At 37.2% G+C, this 24,603-nt stretch overlaps 1 long non-coding RNA gene across 3 annotated transcripts in view; it reads left to right on the top strand.

The window, feature by feature from the left end:
* Window positions 1-288: 288 nt before the first annotated feature.
* LOC118162957 overlaps window positions 289-24,603 on the top strand; it is a 34,586-nt gene continuing 10,271 nt past the window's right edge. For 2 of the 3 annotated variants that reach the window (XR_004748737.1, XR_004748735.1), the window contains exons 1-4: window positions 289-1,426; window positions 4,985-5,085; window positions 10,398-10,451; window positions 14,461-14,595. This is a non-coding gene — a long non-coding RNA (uncharacterized LOC118162957). The remainder of the gene's footprint in view (window positions 1,427-4,984; window positions 5,086-10,397; window positions 10,452-14,460; window positions 14,596-24,603) is intronic. The other variant, XR_004748736.1, reaches the window with a different exon arrangement.

The raw sequence follows: 24,603 nt of genomic DNA, 5'->3' as shown, positions 1-24,603 counted from the left end.
TTCACTCATGTGCCAACTAGGCATTATTCAAAACTCAAAATATTATTTTTTATTATTTCAACTATAGTTTTTAAATCTCTTGCAAAGAGATAGGAATACTATTCCTTTCTCTTTACAGAAGAAGAGAATTAGGGTAGCCTACACTCTACAGTACAAAGTAGAGTTACCCCATATTTTTTCTAATCACACAACGCTGCTGCAGGAAGTCAGTGTAGCTACAACAATAGGGATTTCCACAGAGCTATAAAACTCCCTTTCAGATTAGAGACAGAACACAGAGTTGCATTCCTCATGCTTGTGGGTGGAACCTTTACAATTATTCAAGGGAATTTCTACACAAGACTACCATTTGGCCTTTGGAAATATGAAGACTTATGCTTCGGGTGTGAGACTCTCTCACCATCTTCTTGCCTCCCACACTTCCACTCTGGGACTTCGTCTATCATATGCAGCCAGCCAGTGACCTTCTAACCAGCTGCATCTGGAGCTGAAGGACATTGTGGTGGTGTGTTGCATAGTGACCAAGGAGCAAGTTTCCTAGCAATTTTGGTGTAGCAAGAAAACCTTTTAAAGGGCATGTCGTTCAGTCATAGTTTCATGGCAGCAAATTTCTCTTATTAAGAAACAAAACAGAAGCAGAAAAATAAATAAATAAAAAAAGAACAAAAACATTTATTTTTCCCAGTAAACTTAGTCAACTGTGACCGAGTACTTTTCTTTCCAACCTTCCTCCCTGGTTTCTGGTCATCAGAGGATACAGGAAATTTAGACATATTTAAGAGTGTAATACATCCCACTGTACAATGGTGACTTAATTTTCCCAAACGCAGGGGCAGAGCCAGGTCTAAAACACAACTCCTACCTACCACCAGAAATGCTGGAAAAATACTGCTTGTCTTAGTGAAAACAGATTATTATATATTATGGATATGAGGCTGGCATTTGAGCTTGAAAATCATGCAGACTGCCAAACTGGAGGGAGAGCTGTCATCTAGCACAGGCATAGAAACACTAAAAATGAGCAACAATAGTCTCCTTCTTATGGTAATCTGAATTACCTTGAGCAACACTGGAAGACTATATAAATATTTCTGTTTGCAATATACTTCATACAAGTTAGCAGTCTGAGGAGGATTTGGAGCCTGGCCATCAGTTGAGAAACTCTGTGCCAGAAGTGGAGCAAAAGCAACATTAAAGTCTCTTAACCAGCCAAGCGATGGTTTCTCAGCATCCTTATCATGCACCTCGCGATTGCTGGCAGGGAGACAACCATCTTACTGGGTGCTATTAACAGCTCAAGGTAGCGCAATTACAAGCACCTAACTGTATGAGGAGTTTAATCAGTTACTAGCTTGCTCCAGATCTGCGCTTGTGCAAAGAGCAAATCAACATCTATTCATAAGGAGCTGCAGGAGGCACAGACAAGGTAGGTCTGTGCTTCAGGCCCAGAAGACATGTCTATTTTGTCATAATTATAGATTATACTACTACTTTGGATACTTATGCCAGGCACTGACACCTTCTGACTGCACCACATATTACATATCCTATTGTTGTCCATGAGAATATTTAATAGCACTAAATCCATGTACAATTTTGCCAGCTATAAATTCAGAAATCAAAGGCTATAAGTCAGTTTACAGCAGCTGAATAACTTTTCCAAAACCTTTGTTTTTCTCTTAAGTTATAAAACAATGAATGCTTTTGCTTAATTCATAAGGAGAGAGACATTTCCTTAAGAATCAACAGAAGGATCTTTAGAATAGCATGGAAAGTTATCCTTGGGGGTTGCTTTAGAAAAACTTTCTTTCTATCAGTTTACTTTGCAAGAATGGAGAAAATGGTGAAGAAGGGGTACCAGTGAAAGGTGAAGGTATAATACTTCTCTCTCCAAAATAAGATTTTTGTTTGGTTCCTATATTTAAAATAGATAACCTATAAAAATTCCACCAGATAACACCAATTCAGCATTCCCCATGCTAGAAGAGACTGATTTGTTCTGTTGTTTCTACTCTACAAAGAATCGATATCCTTCAAAAAGAAGGGTTGCTTTCTAACTAAATTAATTTAAGATTACATAGATTAAAATTGTGTATTCTTGCTTCCCAAATTATCACTGTTTCCGTTAGTCTAGAAGACCTAAACATTTTTGCAATTTTGCAGGGTTTTTAGATTTATATACAAATAGTACTAACAATGTTCCACCTATGCAGGCTGAATTTATTTTGTATTCCAAATTTCCTCAGTGTTCACACCACTGGCTCATGACTGCAGCGGTGTTCACCAAATGAATACGCCTTCATCTTCTCCAGAGTCTTCTCTAATCTTGTGTACTCTATATCTCATCAATGGAACAATAAAAATAGAAAGTAACAGAATACAGTCATAGTGTCGACAAAATAACACAAATAATGATTTGATTACATTAAATAAACTGCTGTCACTTCTCTTCTGGTTACTTAGGCACAGTTCTGTACACTGCATAGGCAGTTACTTTAGATATAATTTGCTTATACATCTGTATAGATATAGTCAAGTGTGGTAACATTCAGAATAACTTTGAATCAGTGAGACAAATTCTGCTCTTGCTTAGTTTGATGTTAATTCAACAATTTATTTCAGTATTGCAGAGGTCACAGTTGGCCTGGCAATTTGTTTGTTATTCTAATAATTAATATAGACTAGTATATTAATGTACATGCTAGATTAATTACTCTAGTAATTAAAAGTCTGCATGGGAACAATTTCATTCAAAGAATGACATTAAGTAATATATCTAAAAAAAAAAAAGCATCTGTAAGTTACAACATTTTGTACATCAGCAATTTTTGAACCTCTTATTCAGACAAAAAAACTTTTACCTTTTTTTTCACAAGCAAACTAGTTTTGTAAGGAAATGAGTGTTATGTGATTATGATGTGTATTGTCTACTATTAACCTTTGATCTCCTTTTGCTTAGTTCAACCAAATTCAATGGCACATAGGTAAGAGAAAAATATCTCTGTGGATTGATGCTCCAGAACTTCTCTGGGCAACTTACATCAGTGTTTGACCGTCAGACCATTTGTGGAAATAATTTTTCTGGATATCTGATCAAATTTTTTCTTGTCACAGTTCATGCCTGCAGTCTCTTGTCCTATCACTGTGCACCTCTCAGAAAACACTGACACCATTCATTTTTGCCATACTCTCCCATTAGTTAGTCTAGGAGAGCAATGGGATCTGAACTCCAACTTCTCTTCTTATGGTTGAACCAGTCTTTCCTTCTGCGTATGTGCTGCAGCCCCTAAACATCTTGGTGGCCCACCACTGGGCTCCATTATGGGGAAGGCTGGATATGAGCTCGATACTTTTTAAGCATTAAAAAATCTACAGTAAAAATTGAAGATGTCCATTCCCAGCCATGGAAAAAGCTTAGAGTCCATGAAGATGCAGTTACAGAACTCTTCACAAACCAGGCTTTATTAATTTATCTGCACACATAAATACTTGTTGTTGTTGTTGTTATTATTACTATTTAAAAGGTTTTAAAGTTTAGCATCAGAATTCTCCTACTGGTTATAAAAGTCCTTGAGCAAGAACAGCAGGACTTAGTAATTTAAAATAAGATGTATTACAGAAGCACTGGGCAGAAGAGTATTCCCCTAGTATCCTGGAAGTGCTAATACATGGTAACTTAATGAGGACAGAGGGGTGCCAGGTATCCATATGGTCCTCAGCACTTTTCACAAAGCAGTGTGAGGGGAGGAGCAGGTCCCACTGACTCATTATGTATTCTCCTCATGCAGGCAGGCAAGAGCAGGCAAATAGAAATTAAGGCTGGAGAGAGTTTTGCCAGAATGCCAGCCAGTGCATCTTTGCTTATTTTGCATAGAGGTATTTACGTTTTTTATTTATTTATTTATTTTCCTGAACTGCATGGGAGTTGGAAGGGGTTTTCCAGGAGGAGCACAACAATATGTTTCTTCTTGCCCTGTACTGTACATATGTTGTGTGGTCTCCCCAGGTACCAAGTCCAAGTTTATACTGTAGTCACGTCCTAACTCTGCATAGCTTGAGACCATATTTCCTGTTCTTTCAGATTTGTCTTGAATGTAGAGGGCCTGGAAGCTGGAGAAAATGCATTGTTTCCCAATCTGGAAAACTGAGACCAGCATACCTTCCACACAACTGAGATGTCCATTTTGTAGCCCTAAGCATATACTTGCTTGCTCTAACAATAAACTTTGCCTAGAAACTTCACAGATAATTTACACTTTATTTAAACACGTTTATTTTTTCTCATTGAAATATATATATGCATAAAATGAAATAAAAAGAAAAAGAAATAGAAAAGAAATAGAATTTTAAGGTAATATTAGGAGTACAAAATGAAGTAGTATAAAACTCAGTTCTACATTGTAAACCTCAAAAAAGCATTCTTTTACTCTGAGAAAATTAATTCAGTCCCTTTAGCTCTATTCAGTACTGTCTACAACTCTTTTACATGCCAAATGTAAATCTTAACATATTGTTGCATAGTAATCTTAAAATAGATATTTGGTGTGGATGATTTAATGTGGTTGGAAAAAAATGGACTTCTAGGATGTTCTAACCAATAAATGTGTGACCTTACATGTCCTGTTTTACACTACCACTAATTTTTCGCATGCGAGACTCACATTTGCAACTACATTGTATAGAAAGCGACAACTAATACTTTGTTTTAGGTTTTCAGCAACAAGTACTTTCTTTATTATCAAAGGACATTTCACAGAGTCACTTCAGAGAATGCAAATTAAATCACAGAGTAAATGTCTTTCATCTTACTTCATGTCAGAGGAAAAGTGCTGTCTTTCTAGCAAATATTCTATTTTGGCATCATTTGAAAAGAAAGCTTTAATTAATAGTACGTTCAGTTTTCTGATGTTGAGTACTATTCAGAAATGTAGGCATCTGCAGCCAGCTAGAGGCCATTAAACAAGCTTTTGCGCTCTGTTGACAGGGTTTAGCTCCAGTACAAAAAAGCTCCAACAAAAGTCTCTCCAGCAGCTACAGAAAAGTGAAGGAGTAAAAGAAGACTAGGAAAGCATATTAATATATCAGGTAATATGTACAAGATAGAAAATGAAATTGTGAATCTGTGTATAGATGTACTTAAAGGTTTATGTGAAATGGAAGCTCTGATTCATTTCTGGTTTGCTGACTGAACAACAAGTTTGCTCCAAAATAAATGTTACAGAGCTGCTAGATGGGCAATGAAAAGGCAGAAGAGAAAATAATAATAAAAAAGTAAAGAATATGTGCTGTCTTTTAAGTCAAATGAAATTTCCAACATGCAATTGTGTTGTTCTGAACACATAGTATCTGAAGAAAAATGTACGCACATCTACACTACAATCAGTTCAGTTTTTACTGATGTGCTGGACTAGCACTATCAAAACAGGAATATTAAATATGCCATGAACCTGATCTGAGTCCTACAGTACCTAAATGTGAAGTGACCCATTTCATCCATCAGACGAGTGAGAATATTCTGAGTATCTGCTGCAGGCGCTTGTACAATTGCGTAATCCTCAGGAACAGGAGCTTGAAGGGAAGGAGAAAATCTATATGCTGTGCATTTGAGGATGTGATTTTTAGTGGTTTTATTATTATTATTATTTTTATTATTATTATTATTATTATTAGAGTCCTGTAAATGTATTCATTTATTTAACCTTGGTAGCCTAAGTGTTTAACTTTCTTCCAGTTAAATACTTTGTGCACCACTGGTAAACTCCCATGCAGGTTTCTCTGATCCTGGTGTTTATGTGTTCGCACCGTGCAGTGCTGGCATGCAGTTGCTAGGACTATTTTGCAGAGATTCAGTAGCAGCCAGGGATGCATTCACAGGATAGCTGATTCCATTGCTATGCCTGCCAACTAGTGGACAGATGAGCAGTGAGCCCCTTAATTAGCAGAATTCACGTTAAGAGTGCAATTTCTACATCTTTTTTCTGCATATGATTCGGGTTGATACAGTATTGGCAGAAATTTGCTTTTCTTTATTATTTTCTACCTTGAAGTTGTCGCTTGTTCCCATCTCCTTGTCTTCTATTGAGCCTGATAGAAGCTGCAAGTGCTTAATTATTTAAGAAAACAGACCATTTATTTAAGTGCTTGTGGGCAGATATTTGAATCTAACATGAAATAGTTATATATATTTTAATGTTTTAATTTTAAATTTATATTGCACAAAATTCAAGCACTGTGCAAAATCTAAGTTTAGAAATATGTCCAAGAACTTCTGATCTTCATAGCAACCATAAAAAAATATTCTGAAGTGGATAATGGGTAATAATATTAGACAGGATGATAGTGTATCTTCAGATGTCCTACAGTATTTCTGTCTCTGCCATTCTTTACAAAACAGTTTTTAGAAATTGCTAAGGCAGGAGCAGCTCTCTAGCAACACAGGACAGAAAGGAGACTTAAATTAGTTTCCTTCCTTTCAGGTTCTTCTTTTCACATACATGAAGTAAAGGGAAAAAAATTGAAGGTGAGTATTTGTTGCTATGATCATTAATGTAAGAGCAGGGGATTCTGAAGAACACAACTTAAGTTTACCAAACGTACCACATGAGACAATAAGCCATTGTCAATACCAGTCATTTCTAGAGTGCGGATAATGGTGCTGAGAACCATTTAGAGATATTAATTCAGCTGATTCAACCAATACACATAAGCCTGTGTCCTGAAGAGCATTTCCAAGATGCCAAGCTTACTAATATTATGTGCCACTCTTTCAAGCGGAACAAAGTGGCACTCATCTGACTCCCTGTGGTTCTGATAGCTCAAAGTACCGGAAAGGAGCAGAAGGCTCTTTTGGTCTTTTTTTTTCTCCACAGATAAAGTCATTGCTCTTCTAGCATGTAGCACACACCTGTGGCATTCCAAAGAATGGTTAAAGAAAAAAATATCCTGGTGGAGCAAATCCACCATGGCCAACAGTGATGAAATTCTGATATATCACCACACCTGTTTGGAATAGTTGAAGGATGTGAAAGAGGTGTTTAGGACAGTTTTATGAGTGTGTTTGACTGTGTGAAAACTGAGAAAGTGGCCAGATAAGTATGGATGAGGTGACTTATTTGGAATGTAGAATGAGAAGTGGTCAGATAGACAGGAACTGGCTACACTGGAGCTACCTAACAAACACCAGATGATGGTGTTCTTGAGGACATTATTCCCTCTCATGGTAAATACCTACTGCCTAATTACCTAAGACCTAAATTGAAAGATCAGTGCGTGTTTCCTGTTTGGGATGATACAAATATGATCACAGATCATAATGCCTTGCTGGGGATATTTCATTACCTATGGTGTGAGTACCAAACCATGTTAGAAGTCTCTAGTCTCTAGAAATACTAATTTCAGGTTCTCCATTAAAGTGATTTGAAAAATGACTGAACCTGCATGATGTAAAAAAAAATCAATTATTGAGAGTTAGCAGACTATATAACTAGAGTTAGCTGTCTACGTAAGATGCTTTGTGATTAATTTTGTGACTGCCACAAAATTACTTAAGTTAGCACAGGACTATCCTTTTTGTTTTTATCACATCTACTAATTTTCATTTTCCTTCCTATCGACAAAAGATTTCCACCTAAGCATATTGGACAATAACTGGACCCATTTTCCTGGATCCATTCTAGGCAGGACACCATTCAAATATGTGATGAATGCCCCTGGCCAAGGAAAGTGTCAGAAATCTCCTCCTGTGATGGTATATTCACTTTTCTTAGACAGCTAACACCCTGAAGCCCTTATTTGAAGTCAATAAGTATTTTCATTTAAAATAAAAAAAATCTAGCCCAAAACATTTTATTTTATTTTATTTTTTAAACACAGAAAGTTTCCAAAAATCCAGCAAGCAGCCCAGTCTTTATTCAGGCAAACTGTTTAGTAACATCACAAGAGAACATAAAAGCCATGCAAAGAACAACTGTAAAAATAGGAAAGCTGACTTATCATAAAGGCAGTTGCCTGCCATGTGAATTAAAGAAAGCTAAGCATGCTGTTCCAGGTAACACAGACAACACAGTACTTTCTCATTAAATATTCTTTCAGTGGCTCTGCTAGTGGGTGCAGGTGAAGACTGATTCCTCCAGGAATTTCAAATATTTGCAAAAGCTTGAGAGATAAACAAGAAGAATTCAGGCAAGAGCATGACTGTGGGAACACATATAGCTGCAGGGATCCACTACTGATCTGCATTTAGAGAAGCTCAAAATTGTTTCTATAACAGCAAAAACAAAACAAACAAAAACTAAAAACAAACAAACAAAAACAAACAAACAAACAACAACAACAACAACAAAAACAGTGCCTTTATACATTTTCCTTAAACAAATACGGAGTGCACCGGAGTGGTCTCATATTCATGTACAGAGCACCAACAGGTCTATGCCCACACTGAGATGGAGACGCACTCTCTAAACATGCACCCCATGTTTCTTCTTCTTTCAGATTTTTGGAATTTCATTTTGATATAACGGGATTTATGCCAATGTAAATTACACATGCAAATCTTCCATATGTCAAGACGGGAAGATTTACCACTTAAATTTTGTACTTGATATTTCTTTCTCCTGACTAAAGTAATTTTATCAACATAATACAGGCAGCAGGGCAACACTTCATAAGCCAGATGTTTATTGACCTGTGTGACCCTCCAAGTGTTTTCCTCCTGATTATTTGTGGTATGAACATAACAGATAACATCTGAAGTAATGTGGGAAAATAGGTCTATAAACCCAGTCACTTTTGATTTTTGTTTCAGATCATTTTGATTTCATTGGATTTTATTTCCTGAAGGTAAGAACCTTAGGTGAAAAAAAGACCAAAAAAAACCCTGCAATTGATCTGGCTTTCAGATAGTTCCTGAGTTTCACTGTTGAGTGCTATAAGAGGGCATTCCAAGTAGGGTGAAATGAAAAAAGGTCAGTAATTTGATTCTACAAGCAAACTTACATAGCAAAATAGATGTGTATTGTATAATTATGTTTTTATTGCACTATTAAGTGCAATGCATTGGCATAGCAATTAAAATATTATGTGAAAATAATTATTCTGAACTAAAAATGCTGGAATGCTAATTGGTATGAAGTATCTGATGTTAAAGGTATTACAGAATAGGCATGCAGAAGGTTAAAGATGTGTAAACATGCTGAATAACCCTTTGGAGAGTATCAAGCCAAACAGTAATTAGCTATGACCAGAAAATTGTATTTTTCTTCCTGGATGGCATCTGAAAACTTGAAGTTCCCTTAAGTTGCACAACCTCATCAGAAAGCACAGCAAATGCAGAAAGGAAACACAGAAAAGACATGGATAGGCAGGCTTATTTAAAGAAAGATACTCATCCACGGCTGCTTTTTCCAAATAATCTTCCCAGTTGTGAATAAAGTGGTTATTGTAGAAATAACTGCAGCATCCACTCCTCTTCCTCTATCCTCAGATATTTTAATGACTCTTAACTGGAAACTATTGGCTGTACCACTGATTTAGTGAAACAGTTTGTGAGTGCCCTTCATTCTGTTCAGTGCAAAGTCACCTGGATGCCATTAACTACCACCATCAAGAATTTAGGGCAACCCAACTGATTTTATCCTGAAATGTTCAAGTGATTGATTCAAATGTCTCAGCTGGGGTTGAAGTAATCATGAACAGAAAGATGACAGAAAGACACAAAACATTTCTGATCGTGGTAGGTATTTCTGAATTTGGCATGGCATCAGGATCATCTTTCTCTCAAGACCAGTGAAAGAGGCTGTGGAAAATTTAATGTTATTTGAGTGATGGTTGGTTGCAGAACAGAAGTGTCAGATGAAATTACATTCTGCTCTTTGTTGCTACTTTTATTTAAAGAAAAGAAACATCTATATGATATTTCAATGCACAAATTACATGAGTTAAATTACTGTTTTGTCACTTATTACTGTTTCACATTAAAAAAATCAACTGAAAATCTCTGAATTTTGCTACCACTTAGCAAATAGAGAATGCTCTATCCAGCTCACAGAATCAGAATGCTTCATTATCATTGAAACAAACTACCCTCAAACGCTATTATTTTTTATAAATAGTGAACTGAGGATTAGATTGGTCTATTTAGTTTGCCCTATACCTCATGGAAAGCTTGTAAATCTGTTGAACAAACTGTCCCAAATGCTATGTTCCCTGGGCCAGAGAAGATGCCGGTAATTAATTTCAAATTTTATATGAAACATACCCCAAGATTTACAAAAGAAGTTTCCAAGATAGCATTTACTAAATGTAATACTAGACCTTTCTTTGGATGTCACATAGGATAGTTGAAATCCTGCTCTTCACTATGGACAGTACTAATAATTGTGGCTCCATTATTAGCTTAGATCCCTCATCCAGAATGTGAGATTTACTTCATTGCCCTGTGGTTCATAGAGCAGGTGAGAGTCATTCTTGTGAAAGTGGACATTTAAGTACATTACTCAAAATGAAGCAGTGAAAACAATGATGGAGGAAGCCATGCATTCAAGCAGCTTGAGGTGTGATGCTTAGGAGAACCACGCAAGAGTCAGATGATCTCTATCAGGGAAAGTTTGACTATTTATATGAAGTGAAACTGAGTAAGATGAAAGAATCAAAGGCACTGTCTCCCTAGGCTGTATATACCAGGAAGCTTTGGGCTGAAGGTATTAATCTATATGGCTTCAAGTTCCTTCAGACAAAGGAGGAAACTAAATCTCAATGTCCCTATATGTGAGGTGTCCTGACCCACTAAGAATGTGGATAAAGCTTTGTGACATAGGCTCCCTGGAGGAAAAAAATCCCCAGTGATTCTATTAACCAAAGTCAGTCAGAGCTTTCTAACAATTGCACTGCTTTTAGTAAACTTATTTATTGCCTGAAAAAGCACAACTCTAGGTATTGTCTAATGATCAGTTTTCACATGGGAAAACTGCAGTATTGCTCCCTTTATCCTATTCTCTTCCATATGGGTCTGGATAGATTGGTCTTAAAATGATGTAAACTCAACATCATTTTTAACAGTTGTTTCCTATTGCACCTTCAGATGCCTTAGAAATACCACCAGTGTTTTAGTCTTTGATACCTAAATTGGATATAAGGAAACTGTATTAGAAAGGCAACCATATATCTTACTTAATTTCCACAGATCTGAGTTACTAATGTTTCTTAAATGAAGCATTAGAGAACTTTGCCTGGGGGATGTTATTTATAAACTTCTGTAGCCAATAAAGCTATGATTGAGAAAGCTTTAAGTGTATAAATAAAAGTAGTAGTTGGAAGTCTTATTTTAGTGTTAACGTGTTTGAAATTAGATTATAGATAACATGCAGAGGAGTATAAACTAAAAGCACTTATGTTGCTGCTGCGTGTGTGTAACAAAGCATGTCTTGCAGGCTACAGCATACCTCAGTAATGCAACGGCATTACTGCAAAGGCAACATGGGTGTAAGAGGTGTCTGAAAATGCCAGATGGACTCCAGAAAACTGGTCTTAAAAAAGTATTAAAGTAGCATATGGGGGAGGGGAAGTGTCTATTGGATAACAGCAAACATTACAGTGCTAGTGCTGCTTGGGTTTAGACAAAGCATTAGCCAACTAAAGTGGCATAACTTTACCTGCCAAAATCCAAATGTAAAATGTAGCATGTGGGTAAGAGATGCAAAATAATTGTTTTCATGCAGAAAACGTAAAATACAATTCTTCAGGTAGGGAAAGCAATCTTTCCTAAAACCTCTTTCATGTTTCAGTTTGATGTCAATTGTTTTGAACAACAAAAGGAAAGGAATCAAAATTCAGCCCATAACATTTATTGAAGTATATCTAAGTAACAAAGATGCCACATAGAAAGGTTTTGACCAGGCATTAACAAAGCTGCAATGAAAGAAATTGAAAAGAAAGAACAAGAAGAAAAACAAACAAACAAAATAAAACAAAACAACAAACAAACAAACAACAACAACAACAACAACAACAAACATCTTTTGATATCCTTCAAAATTTCATTACAACATTATTGGATTAAGACATCCATATGACACATATATTATTTATCTTAATGAAAAAAAAAAAACATACCACAATCAAACAAAAAATATTTACATTCTACTTGGTTATTTGGTTTGGAGGACCAAATTTGTTAGGAAGAAAAATGTAAAATATTATTGAGTGGTGATATGCAAAATATAGAAACAAGTAATTAGGTATTCATTTGTACAAGCTAGAATGATGGCTATAAATTTAGTATTTGTGGATTCCCATCTGTGTGTGTGTAGTTACTGAAAGCTTCCTGAACAATATTTTTTCCATCCCACAAATAATCTACCAATATATTTGTCTTCATGTAATTTAGGAAGACTCAGCTCAGCTCTGATACAATTCCAGTCTCTTCAAATCTCTTCAAGAGTTATGTCTGTCATACGAGGTCTGACTGTGACACAGTCTTCTTGCATTTTCCTTTTTGTCCTATGTTGCTTCCTCCATTAGAGCAACGTGTATTTAGTGTTTAATTTTATCCTCCAGATAGTTTTCCTCATCTGTTTAGGAAAAAAAAAATCTTTGACAAGAGTGGTAATGAAATCACGAGTTGGTTTTGTTGTTGTTTTTCTTTTAATTGTAGCAATGAGGCTTTATTTAAAGAGATGCAAATAAGGTGAAGTTTTAGGGTGCCTAGTTGCTTTAGCTCTAACTCTTTTTACAGTCTCTACAGTGTCCTTTAATGGGACATTCCTAATGCAGATGAAAGAAACTGGCTTGCCTCAGGCCACTTCTGATTTACCTTTGTTTTACTCTATTTGACCAGTTTCAGATTTTGTGCATGTACATTTACGGCTTACTAGGTTGCACTCAAAATTTATGGTCATTGTTTTAGTCCATTGCCTCTATTTAATCCATATTTACTCACTGTCTTCATCATCAAGGCTGTCTCATGCACTTCAGGCTCACAGGTTGCTTGAAGAAGACCCTTATGTGTTTCATTATACAACTTAAATACAACTTAAATTCATACCCTTTCTTTCCTGGACAATATAACAAGTTCCCAGGATTTCTGTAAGCAAACACACCTAATCTGCCAACAGTCGAAATCTCATGCTCTCTCCCCACTGATGTCTAAAAGCAGTGGTGGTTTTGACTCCCTAAGTTCCTCTGCACATAAAAAAGAAAATGACAGCTCCTTTCCTAGGATACAGGGCAGTCTGTAGAGTCCCACACCTCTGGCTACATCAAAAAAAAAAGTAAGCAGAAAGCCTGTTGTGGTGGCTGACTGCCAGGTGGTGACAAGAAGGATACAATGCAAGTTCTTGTGTAATTTGCCTCAAGTACTTTTTCAACGCTTGGCTCTCAACTGGCTCAAAATACTTCACGTGGTTATGCTAGAATCATTACTCAATAGTAAAATGAACAGATTTATAACATTAATTTGTCTTTTTTTTTTAAAAAAAAATTTTTGTTTGTTTGTTTGTTTTCATTCACCAAAAGTGCTTTCTGTTTTAAATAATATTCTCTCTTTTCCTACAGTTTTGGAGGTGACATTTATCCCATCACAATTAGCAGGGACTATATTTTGAAGGCTATGTTTGGAACTATATAGGAAGACTCTAAAACCTCTCTGGACAACCTCTTTCAGGGTTCAGTCACCCTCACAGTTAAAAAAGGTTTTATTATGTTCAAGTGTAATCTCCCATATTTCATTTTGTCCTATTGCCTCTTACAGTTTCAGTGGGCATCACTGAGAAGAGCATGGTTACATAGTTTTTTACTCCCACACATCAGGTATTTATATACATTGATCTCCCTCCAGTCCTTCTCCAGGCTGAAAAATCCCAGCTCTGTCAGCCTCTCCTCCTGTACCAAATGCTCCAGTCTCTTATGTCCATGTCTCTCTTGTACCGGGGAGCCCAGGACTGGACACAGCACCCCAGATGATGTCTTCTCACAGAGTAGAGTTGAAGCATGACCTTGACCTCTTGACCTTCTCCTGCATCCCAGGATGTTGTTGGCCACCTTTGCTGCAAGAGCACATTGCCGTGCCAACTACTTGTCCACCAGTACCCTCAGTCCTCTTCTCTGCAGATCTGCTTTCCAGATGCCTCCAGCACATATCACTTATCTTTTCACAGAGGCAGGACATTGCATTTCCCTTTGTGGAACTTCATGAGGTTCCTGTTGACCCAGTTCTCCATCCTGTCAAGGTCCCTTTGTGTATCAGCCACTCCTCCCAGTTTTCTGTCATCTGTCAGCTTGCTGAACATGCACTATGTCCAGTCATGCAGGTCATCAGTGAAGAGGGTAAACAGTACTGAAGTATTTGAACCCTGAGGTACACCATTAATGACCTGCCTCAAGATGGATTTTGTGCCACAGATCACAAACCTTTAAGCCTGACAGTTCAGAGAGTTTTCAATCCAACTTGCTATTCCATTTATCTAGCCCATACTTCATCAGTTTGTCTTTTGAGGAGATTATGGGAGACAGTGGCAAAAGCCTTTCTACAATCAAGATAAACCATGCTTGCTGCTCCCCTCATCCACCAAGCCATTTCATTGTTGAAGGCTATCAGGTTAGGTAAGTACAATTTCCTCTCCATATATCCCTGCTGACTATTCCCAATCATTTTCTTGTCTTTCATGAGTTTGAAAATTGTTTCCAGGGTCGTGTGCTTCATCACCTTCCTAGGAACTCAGGTGAGGGTGACTGACCTGTATCTCCCTACATCCTCCAGCTTGCCCTTCTTGAAGGCAAAAGTGATATTTGCTTTCTTCCAGTCCTCAGGAACTTCCCCAGTTGTCATGACCTTTCCAAGATTATCGAGAGCAGTCTTGCAATGTCACTACATCAATGAGTCCTTGTATAAACCTGTTGGGTAGTCATTTTCCTATCCTACCAGCTGCTGAACTTTCTATATAAATCATTTTATGTTTGCAGTATGTTTTCTCCTGCTGAGGAATCCTTTCATTTTTTATTTTTATTTTTGCTTGGTTTGTACTTTATTTTTTCTTCCCTCTTGGTTCTTTCCATTAATTATTTTGTAGAAACATGAACTACAGCAAAAGACAGAAGTTTACTATTCAGTACCATGAACTTCACCAGCACATGATCAGTCATTCTTCCTGAATAAATGGAAGTCTAGCTGTGATTTTTGTTTTAAGCCAAATTTCATTCTCCAGAAACAAGTGACATGCGATGTAAAGGAAGAAATAAAACCAAGATACTGAAACTGGTTCCTGTAACATAAAGTAACGTTAGAATTATTATTTTTTTACCAAGAGTTTTAGTTATGGCAATACTAACTTGACAATACAATGGGATTTGGGAGGTGAGAATGTGTCAACTTTCTGTTTAACCAGGAACTTCTTAGATATGAGTGGTACTTCGATTAGATATAAAATAATCATTTGTTTAACATGATAGCATACTATGGTATCTTCTGTCTGGAAGTTTTTATTATAAATATTTATATTCATCAGCATGAAATTTCATTTGAAAAGGTTGCAGAGCCTGGACTTACTTTGATGATGACTAATTTTGTGTATCACACTTTCAGGGAGCTGATAAAAATTTAAAAATAAATAGGAAAAAAGAAATGCTGGACAAAAATGAGTGCATCTAAACACAGAGCTAGATGCATGCTAGGATTGGTAGACACAACCTTTACAGAAATTATGCCCGGTCAGAGTACATATAGGTCAGTTTTGCTGCAATCTTAGTCATAACCTTAATCATTACAAACATGCATAAATCTTCCCACAGTTAAAATCTCAAGAGGTCATCGTTTTACGTTTGGCTCTTCCAGTGACCTCAAGAAATGAAAATATGGTCTGTTCAGTGCAGAGATTTAAAATGTAGCAAAATATCAGTTTGAAATCTTAAGGCTTTGACATACAAAGATGTTACCATGGGGCAATAAATTGCCATGCGTTTGCTCCTGTGAGGTAATCGTCCATATGCACATTTCTTCTCTTCTGCAAATGCATTATAATCAGGGGTAGTTTTCCTCTCAGTCAAGGATAGGCTAGTTCACTTTTACTCAAGGTAAATGCACACTGAGAAGTAGTTAACATTCTCCCAATAATTTGTTCATATGTCACCACCTACATATCCACTAGAGTTCAAATGCAAAGGTGCTAGTTACCTAATCTAATGTCCTTCAGAGCACTAGCCCACAAGTTTCACTCTCTAACTTCTAGAGTGAATTCAACAACCTTTCGATCTAGATTACATATCTAGAAATACATCCCACCACAAAGCACACCATTTAAGGACAATTGATGTGAAACACCTGCTAACATATCACTGCTTGTGCATTGAAAGCTTACCTATTTTGTTGACTTGGACCTCAAAACTGAAGGGGATGAAGAATGATAACATTTTCTCATAAGCTGTTTCAAAGGCTAGTTGACATAATTTCTACTTTGAATGCTTCTGGTTTTAGCTTGTAGGTACAGTCCCTCCTCTTTTCCTGCTCCTGTATGAGTACTGGAACTGCCATAATCAGGCAGATCAAAAGTCCACCTATCCCTCTGACAGAAGGTCAAAATGGATGCTTAGAGACACAGCATCAGACACATATCAAGTATAGAGCAGTGTTTCCCAGAAATACCCACTTTACTTCCAAAAAGCTGCTGTTTTGTTACATCCTGTGTCAGAGTCTTATTTTGGGCTACTATATTTAAAATCACAATGGAACTATCCTTCTTAAGTTTGTCCTGCCCCTTGTATTTAACTCCTCCATCCTCCTGGCCAAATATTCTATTATTGTAACAACTGATAAACTCAGCAGCTGACGAGCTGGCATGTTTACTGTGCAACACAGTAAGTTAGTTAGGTAGCATCAATATAAATGTGAAAAGAATGGGTTCATTCTGCTCCAACACCTGAAGGCTAACAGCTACTCCAATGTAAATATGAGAACAATAAACAATTGGTCACACAGATATATATATATTTAAATGCAGAATTTTAGTCCTTTGGTTGCTGATAATAGATGCTTTCTCTATAGACATGCAAAATTAAAAGGGCGTAGAAACTAGCTTTTCAACAGACTAACTGGAAGGAGCAAGCAAGGGCCCCTTTGGGGGGTGGTAACTAAGTAACTAACTAAATAGGTTGCAATCCAAGAAGATGAGAGAGATGGAGGAGGTCTCAGGGGTGTTAGGAGACTGATTACCAATGTGTGTATGTAAGAAGAGCAGAAACCCAGAATAAAGTAAGAGATGTCAAGGGCATACCTATGTGAGCAAGCCATGCAGGGTTATTTGGGAGAAAAATTTCTGGAGAGCTAGGCAGACTTTGATTTCTGAACAAAGAAGCTGTCTCATCATGATTGTTTCTACTATTTCCTAGAAAGCAAGATGTTGTTTGCATACTTTTAAATTACTAGGATTGCTACTATTGGACTATTTTCCTTTTGTCTTCCTAATGCAGAAAAGGCTCTAAACCACTCCTAACCCCAGACAATGAATTTTCTCTTTACAAGCACAACTGAAAAATCTACTTTTTAAGCTTTTACAGAACTACCGTCACAATAATATTTGCATATTTGACAGCACAATGAAAGAGATTTTTTGTCATGAGGTTCCAATGTGTGATGTTACACAAGATTTATATGGAGAAGTTAGACCCTGAAGGTTCACTGTTTGAGTTTTATTAAAAAGTGAGCCATGACTCAGTCTTTCCAAGGCACTGTTTAAAAATCAATAACACAACTACACACATAGTGAGAAAAGATCATGAAAATTTCACTACATATTAACAGTTTAAACTGTGATATAACTTCTCGTTGTAGCACGTTAATCCTATGCCTTTCTAAAAAATATTGTGCTAACTACTTCCATGAAAAGCTGGCTCCAGTGTGGATACCTTTGGGCAGTTCACCCCAACTGGTTTACTCTGTCTGAAACATGATGGATAATCTGATTAGTTTTTCTTCCAAATGCAATTTACTTTGGAAAGTGACAACTACTCTGTGTCTGAGACAGACATGGAAAAGTATTCACTCTCTCTTACAAAGAGAACAAGGACACCTGCAAACCCATATGGCCTGCCCCTAATCCTAGGCTTCCACATAGTGGTTCCCAGCATAATTTAGACAGGCTTCAAGTCCTGGTTAAGTTATGGCTATCTCCTGAGGATGCTCTACAGATGGGTGAATTGCCTGAAATCTTCACCATGCTGTGTTGCACCATTCTTCACAAAGCTTCCTGAAAGGGTGGTCTGTGCAGGGGTAGCGATGCTTACACTTACATGAGACTGTGGGTGGATTTAGGATGCCCGCATCATTTCATCAGCTCTTTGAACAGCCTTTGATATTGTATTGTGTGTAGATTGACAAGGTTTTGGTAGTGGGTGGGCTGCAAGGGTGGCCTCTGTGAGAGCAGACTCATGCTGGACACATCTGGTCACCTCCACCACATGACACAGCTTAGGCTATCAGGGGAGTTGGTGGCCCCTGTGAACCAGTCACAGGAACTTGTGGAGCCTCTGTGAGAACATATTTAAGAAACAGCAATAAATGCCAAAAGGGAAAAACACTAAGGCTAGAGGATCAGGAAGTGCTCCATGGTGGAAGTGGTAAGACCTCTGGAAGGACTGTGGCCTATGGATCACCCATGGGAGAGCAGGTCTGCAGCCCTACAGGTAACCCACACCAAAACAGAGGAAACAAATAAAAATGAAAGAGCAGTGGAAGAAAGGAGTAAGAAAAGAGGAACGACAGAAACTAACTACTGTGCCCTGACTTCTTCCCCCTGCACAGCCCATTGCATTGCCAACAGGACTGAGCGTAACCAGCCATGATAAAAAGGGGAGTGGAGACTGGCAAGCAGGGAGGAGAGGTGTCTGGAGGGAAGCTGAGCCTGGGAAAGGGAGAAGAAAGGTGTTTTCCCTAAGTCTTTAAATGCTTGCCTTCCTTGTTTCCTAATACCCAAATCAGTAACTAAATGTTTTAAATTAAATTAAATTTCCCAAGCTGAGTCTGTTTTGCCCACAACAGTACTGGTGAATGATCTTTTTTTTTTTTTTTTTTTTTTCTTCAACCCACGAGTTTTCTCCACACCCGAAATGGTGTGCGTGTGTGTATATGCCTGTGTAATCAAGCACTTGGGTGGGTGCTTGGCTGGCAGCCAGGACCAACCCACCACAGTCACTTATCCCAGATGTTGTCTTGCTGTTCTATACTGGCAACTGCCCATTTCACAAGGCTTGGAAATACACGTAATTTGTACTGCAGTCTCTACTACTGAAGCTCAGTTTTTTGACCTGCAAGAAGACAATGTGCTTCAGGACTAAAACTAAGCAGAATTTATTGTTTTGCTCTTATTGTTTTCAGATGAAAAACAACCAATGTCAAGAAGGTAGGGTTATATTTATATAACAACAAAAACTGATGTGGAAGTGCCAAAAAGATTTAATTTCAAGTGCCATTAGTGTTACAGTAAATACAGACTTCAACTACCTGAAAAGCACAGTATCATTTTAAAAGTTGTCTTTTTTTTTTTTTTTTTTTCCCCCCCACAAATTACTTGACTGAGAAGCCGTTCCAAAATAATATTCCTTCAGTATTCAGAATCCTGATTCTAAATTCCCAGCTTAAATTTAATTATGGCCACTTCATGGATGCCTGTTATTCTGCCAGCATTGTCTCTTAGCTTTTCTCTCCCCCTCATGGTTATCCTTTCTTACACATTTACACATTATTACACATTCCTTACACATTTACACATTATACATGTCCTAGTGGCTAGTAAGGTTGGTAAAACAACAGTACTAGGATGGAAGCCTTCAGGGTCTGCACTTCTGATCAATATTAGTTATTATTTTCTTTAATAGCTATGGCACAAACAGCATGAAAAGTGTTGATGTCACGTATTTGGAAAGCATCAACAATGCAGAGAAGGAGTGGATGTCATGTGGATGTATGATTTTACTGTGTGGAAAAATTCTCATTTAATGAATTGTAAGAGCTTAAGATGCAGGATGCTGTGCTTAAAGACTTTTGCTCTGAGTTGGGTGCTTGTGGTTGGAAACCAGTTTTTGCACATATTGATCACACATGGACCAATAGGATAAGGAAAACCAGAATGCATGAGGAAAGGTACTCCAGAGGAGCTGACTGTCTCTTCCACCCCACAACAGCACTCAAAAGGAATCTGTTGGAATTGTGGCTGAGCAGTGTTTGAGACTAATACTTCAAATCTGAAGGGAGTACAGTAAAGGCCTAGGAGATCAGAGAGCGAAGAACCCATTTTCTGAGACATTTGTTTGTTTAACCTCAATCTGTGTCTTATAATTCCCCATGCAGTTGCCATACTAAATACTTTGAATCCGCTGAAAATAAAATGGAAGGTTATTGAATGAAGACTTTCTGATTTAATTTGATTTTTTTCTACCCACTACAGTGTCTTTATTTTCCTAATTTTCTTCTTCCTCTGTGCTTTTGCCAAGTGTGGAAATTAACATGAATCTCCATGTCAGCCTTCTCCTGCTGTGCAAGCAATTTCTAAATATCAGGTTGAACTGCATAAGCAAACCTATCTTGTGCTGCATATAGCTGTAGCCAGGCTGCTCCCGTGATGTGAAATAGTTCATGTACTCGACTTTCTACCCATCACTGTAAATGTGACAATGGTTCAAAGTTTTTATTTTAAGACTTTTCTAAGTTGTGCCAGAGAAACAGTACCCCACAGTTGAGTCAATTTTCAGTGAAATTCCTCTTCTCATAAAACTTATTCAATGACTGTGACTGAACACTCATAACCAAAACTCTCCTTCAAACCCCAGCCTTTAGAATCTGTTAGATTTTCTTGCTTTCACACACCATGGCCTTTCCTCTCAAAGGACAGGAAAAGACTTCCCTGTGTCCTTGTGGTGATGAAAGTTAACCACATCCTGTGCTGTATTAGGAAAAGTGTAGCAGCAAGTCCAATGAAGTGATTTTTCTCATTTATTTTGTACTTGTGAGACCACATCTGTTGTACTGTGTTCAGTTTTGGGCTGCCCAGTAAAATAAGGATATGAGCATACCAGAGTGAGCCCGGTGGAAGCCCACCAAGATGACTATGAGGCTGGAGCACATCACGTATGAGGAGGTGATGAAGCCATGTTTGTTCAACCTGGATAAAGGGAAGGCTAATAGGGGCTCTAATTGCTTTCTTCTACTGTCTGTGGAGTGATTATAAGAAGATGGGGACAGTGAAAAAGTAGGATACAGTGGTCCTAAGTTGCAACAACCGAAATTTTGATCAAATCTTAGGAAAAAAATGCTTTGACTGAGAGAGTGATCAAATATTAAAGCAGGTTGCACATGCAAGAATTGGAATCTCCATCTTTGAAGCTATTCAGAACTTAACTGGACAAGGCCTGAGCACACCTGATCTACCTTCACATTGGGCCTGCTTTGAGCAGACCATGGACCACATGATCTACACAAGTCCCTTCCAATCTAAATTAATCTGAGTTTCCAATTTTACCTTGCCACTGTAATCTGTTGGAAATCTATAAAGCAAAAAGCCAACTGGGCTTCATTAAGAGGTGAGTGGCTAGCAGATAAAGGCAAGTTGTTATTCTCATTTAGTTGGTGCTAGCATGGCCATACCTTGAATATGGTGTCCTGCTTCACCCACTCCATTCCCTGGCTGTTAAGAAACCAGAGTCCCACAGAGGGATACGAAGGTGGAAAGAAGCCAAGGGCATAGCCCCTCACATATGTGGGAAGAACTCTGTTTAGGTTGGTGAAAAAGAAAATATGGTGTGATCTAATAGTGGCCTAGAACTAGGCCACTTTGAAGGAGAAATTCTTTGAAACTGCTCGAGGGGAAATTAACTGTTTTTTTGGGTCATCCAACTCATTCAAGCATCTATTCTCTATGTCATCTCATTTATTAGGTGTCTATAAATTTCAAGTTGCCTGCACAGCCTCCTCTCTCCCTTCCTTTGTCCTGTATTTTCTTATTACTCTTTCACCAATCCTCCAGCTGCAGCACTAATCCTCAGATCTTTTCTTCTGTCTGGCAACACTTCATCAATAGGTAATTTCCATCAGGTACCTATTCAAGATTAGAAAATATTCTACCGCTTCTGCATCAAGTGCTTTTCATGCCTGTTCCATTTTTAGTCATTTTTAATGCATTAAAGACGCTGTATTTCTCTGTGCCCTGCCTGTTTTTAATAGATTGTGGAGGGGTTTTTTTGGATGTGTCATATTGAGTCAACAACAATCTATGTGGACATGAAAATATATAGTAACTTATGAGGACTCTCAAGTTTGTGAAGGATGATTTTAACTGACCTTTTAAAGACATGTGGTGTTTAAATTAGTTCTCTGAGTAAACGATCAATTCAGATCAAATTTCCCTAAATTTAAAGAGAAAATTGTACTTCCTTCATCTCACCCTATAAAAACATTTTTTTAATGCTCTTCATTTCTTTGCTTTTATAGTCACTGTACTTTCCCAGCATTGGCTACTTCCATTGTTAAATCTCAGCAGTTAACTGTCCATCAGCTCTGATTAAAAGCAGAACGTTAAAGCTGCCTCAGCTGCACGCTGTCTGTTTTACTTAGCTCCCCTGGAGAAGACCGTAAACTACAAACTGCAGCAAACCACAGATCCCACAGACTTGAACCAAGCCAACTACCACCAGACATTGAAACCCTGTATCTGATTTGAAATTAGATGGGAAACTGAGAGAACATGCCACAAGTTTTGGTATTAGTTGAGGCTCTCTAAATTGAGGAGATTTAATGTGATCAGGTACCTAGAACTGATATAGCTCGTTTGAGATGTGACACAAATTTCTCGTGCTGCTAACTTGTTGCTGTGTCATGATTTTCTTGGGATTTGTTGATTTTCGTTAAAATCCCAGTTCCCACAGTCATGAGACTATCAGAAAATGCTGAACTTCACAGAATTTACACACTGAGGGTGTTCACTGTGTTCATCTCCTTGTGGTGTACTGTAAACAAACCTATATATTTTGAATCACTCCCAGTCTTAAAGATCTGTTTATTGAACTACTTTGCTCCTGAAAATTGGCAATCATAACATTTGATTTATGCATAATAAATCAAATATTTTATTTAATAAATATTTAAATTGTATTTAATAAATATTTTATCACAATAAAATAAAATACATGGGGTTCATGCATCACATTTTTCCAACTCATATTTATGGACTTTCGGTTTTGGAATAGGTGGTTCAGTGATTCAGATCTACGTACAACATCTAAAAACAGAGTCTTCTAACCATCATTCCTAGTTTTATTTGCTATATAAATTTATGGCCCTGTGTCTCTTTTCACTGACTTTATACTAATAGCCTTGCAATATTTTGGAATAGCACTAGGGTAGAGTGTCACAACATGAAAACTGTTATTCTTAGAAGGAAAGATTTAAATGAGTCAGTGATGCTGAAGCAGAGTAAATGAGTGGAAGGTAGAGTCTTAGAACCATTTTTTCTGTTGTGGTAAGATACAGAATAGCTGAAGAATAATGTTTTTTATTGCTTTCATATTTAGCTTCACTTCTGTAAAATCACTTTATTTGGATATTTAAATGTTTGCATTAATTCATATTTACCCTACCCCTTTTGTTTGTTAGTAGATGCAATATTACACTGACACCACTTGATCTAATGCTCCATCTCTGTCCCAACACCTGGATACCAAAATACCTGTTAAGAATATGCAGCAATAAAAGCTGCCGTTTTCTTCCTATTGTGATTTCATGTTGCCTTAGCACAATTTTGTGTGCTAATTTTCTGTTACTTTTAGTCTTTGAAATATGCAGACATGATTCAATCACAAAGAGATAAGACAAAAGCCTGTAATGTAACTGACCACAGGCTCCTCAGAGTGATCCTCTTAGGGCTTTGCTCTTTTATCATCATGGTTTGAAAAAAAAATATATAAATAAAAAGTGACTCCTGAAGGGCATTAGGGCTGTGGCAGAAACTTTTGTCTGACCTTTTGTGGATTTAAATTAGTTCTGTAACTAAAGAATAATTAAATGATAAAGACATTTAAATGAAACTTGAAAAAAAAAAAAAAAGGAACAATTTTATTCAGGTCTTAGTTCAATTTCTTTATGCTTTATTTATGGTGAGTTGATTTTCTTTTCAAAAAGAAAGTAATACTTGACAGGGTAAAAAACAAACAAAACAAAAAACACAACAACTTTTTCATGGGCAGAGTAAAGAAAAGATTTGCAATCAGAGGCCTATCAAAACCAGGATAATAAGTGAAATTGAAGGCAAAAACTGATCAGTTAATTTTTGTGTTTTAGATGCTTACAAATGGATTTTTAAATTTATGGAGGATTATCTGTTCCTTTTTAGCTAATTTAACATAGGATGAAACAGATAAAGTTAGTGAGCATTAGGTACTAGGAATTATGAAATTTAAAACTGTGAAAATGATCAAATTAAGATATATAACTAAATCACCAAACATTTTTATGTGTGTATTAATGACAGCTACAGACAATATGCTATCCAGTGCCCCAAATTAAGGCCCTCTAAAGATAGTGTTAAAGCTGCGTCACCTTCTAAGTATGGTAACAGACAACAATAGGTGCTG

This window comes from Oxyura jamaicensis, chromosome 2, assembly GCF_011077185.1.
Source record: "Oxyura jamaicensis isolate SHBP4307 breed ruddy duck chromosome 2, BPBGC_Ojam_1.0, whole genome shotgun sequence".
Taxonomy (NCBI): domain Eukaryota; kingdom Metazoa; phylum Chordata; class Aves; order Anseriformes; family Anatidae; genus Oxyura; species Oxyura jamaicensis.
The sequence above is the reverse complement of the archived record's forward strand: the minus strand, read 5'-3'. Positions and strand labels throughout refer to the sequence as shown.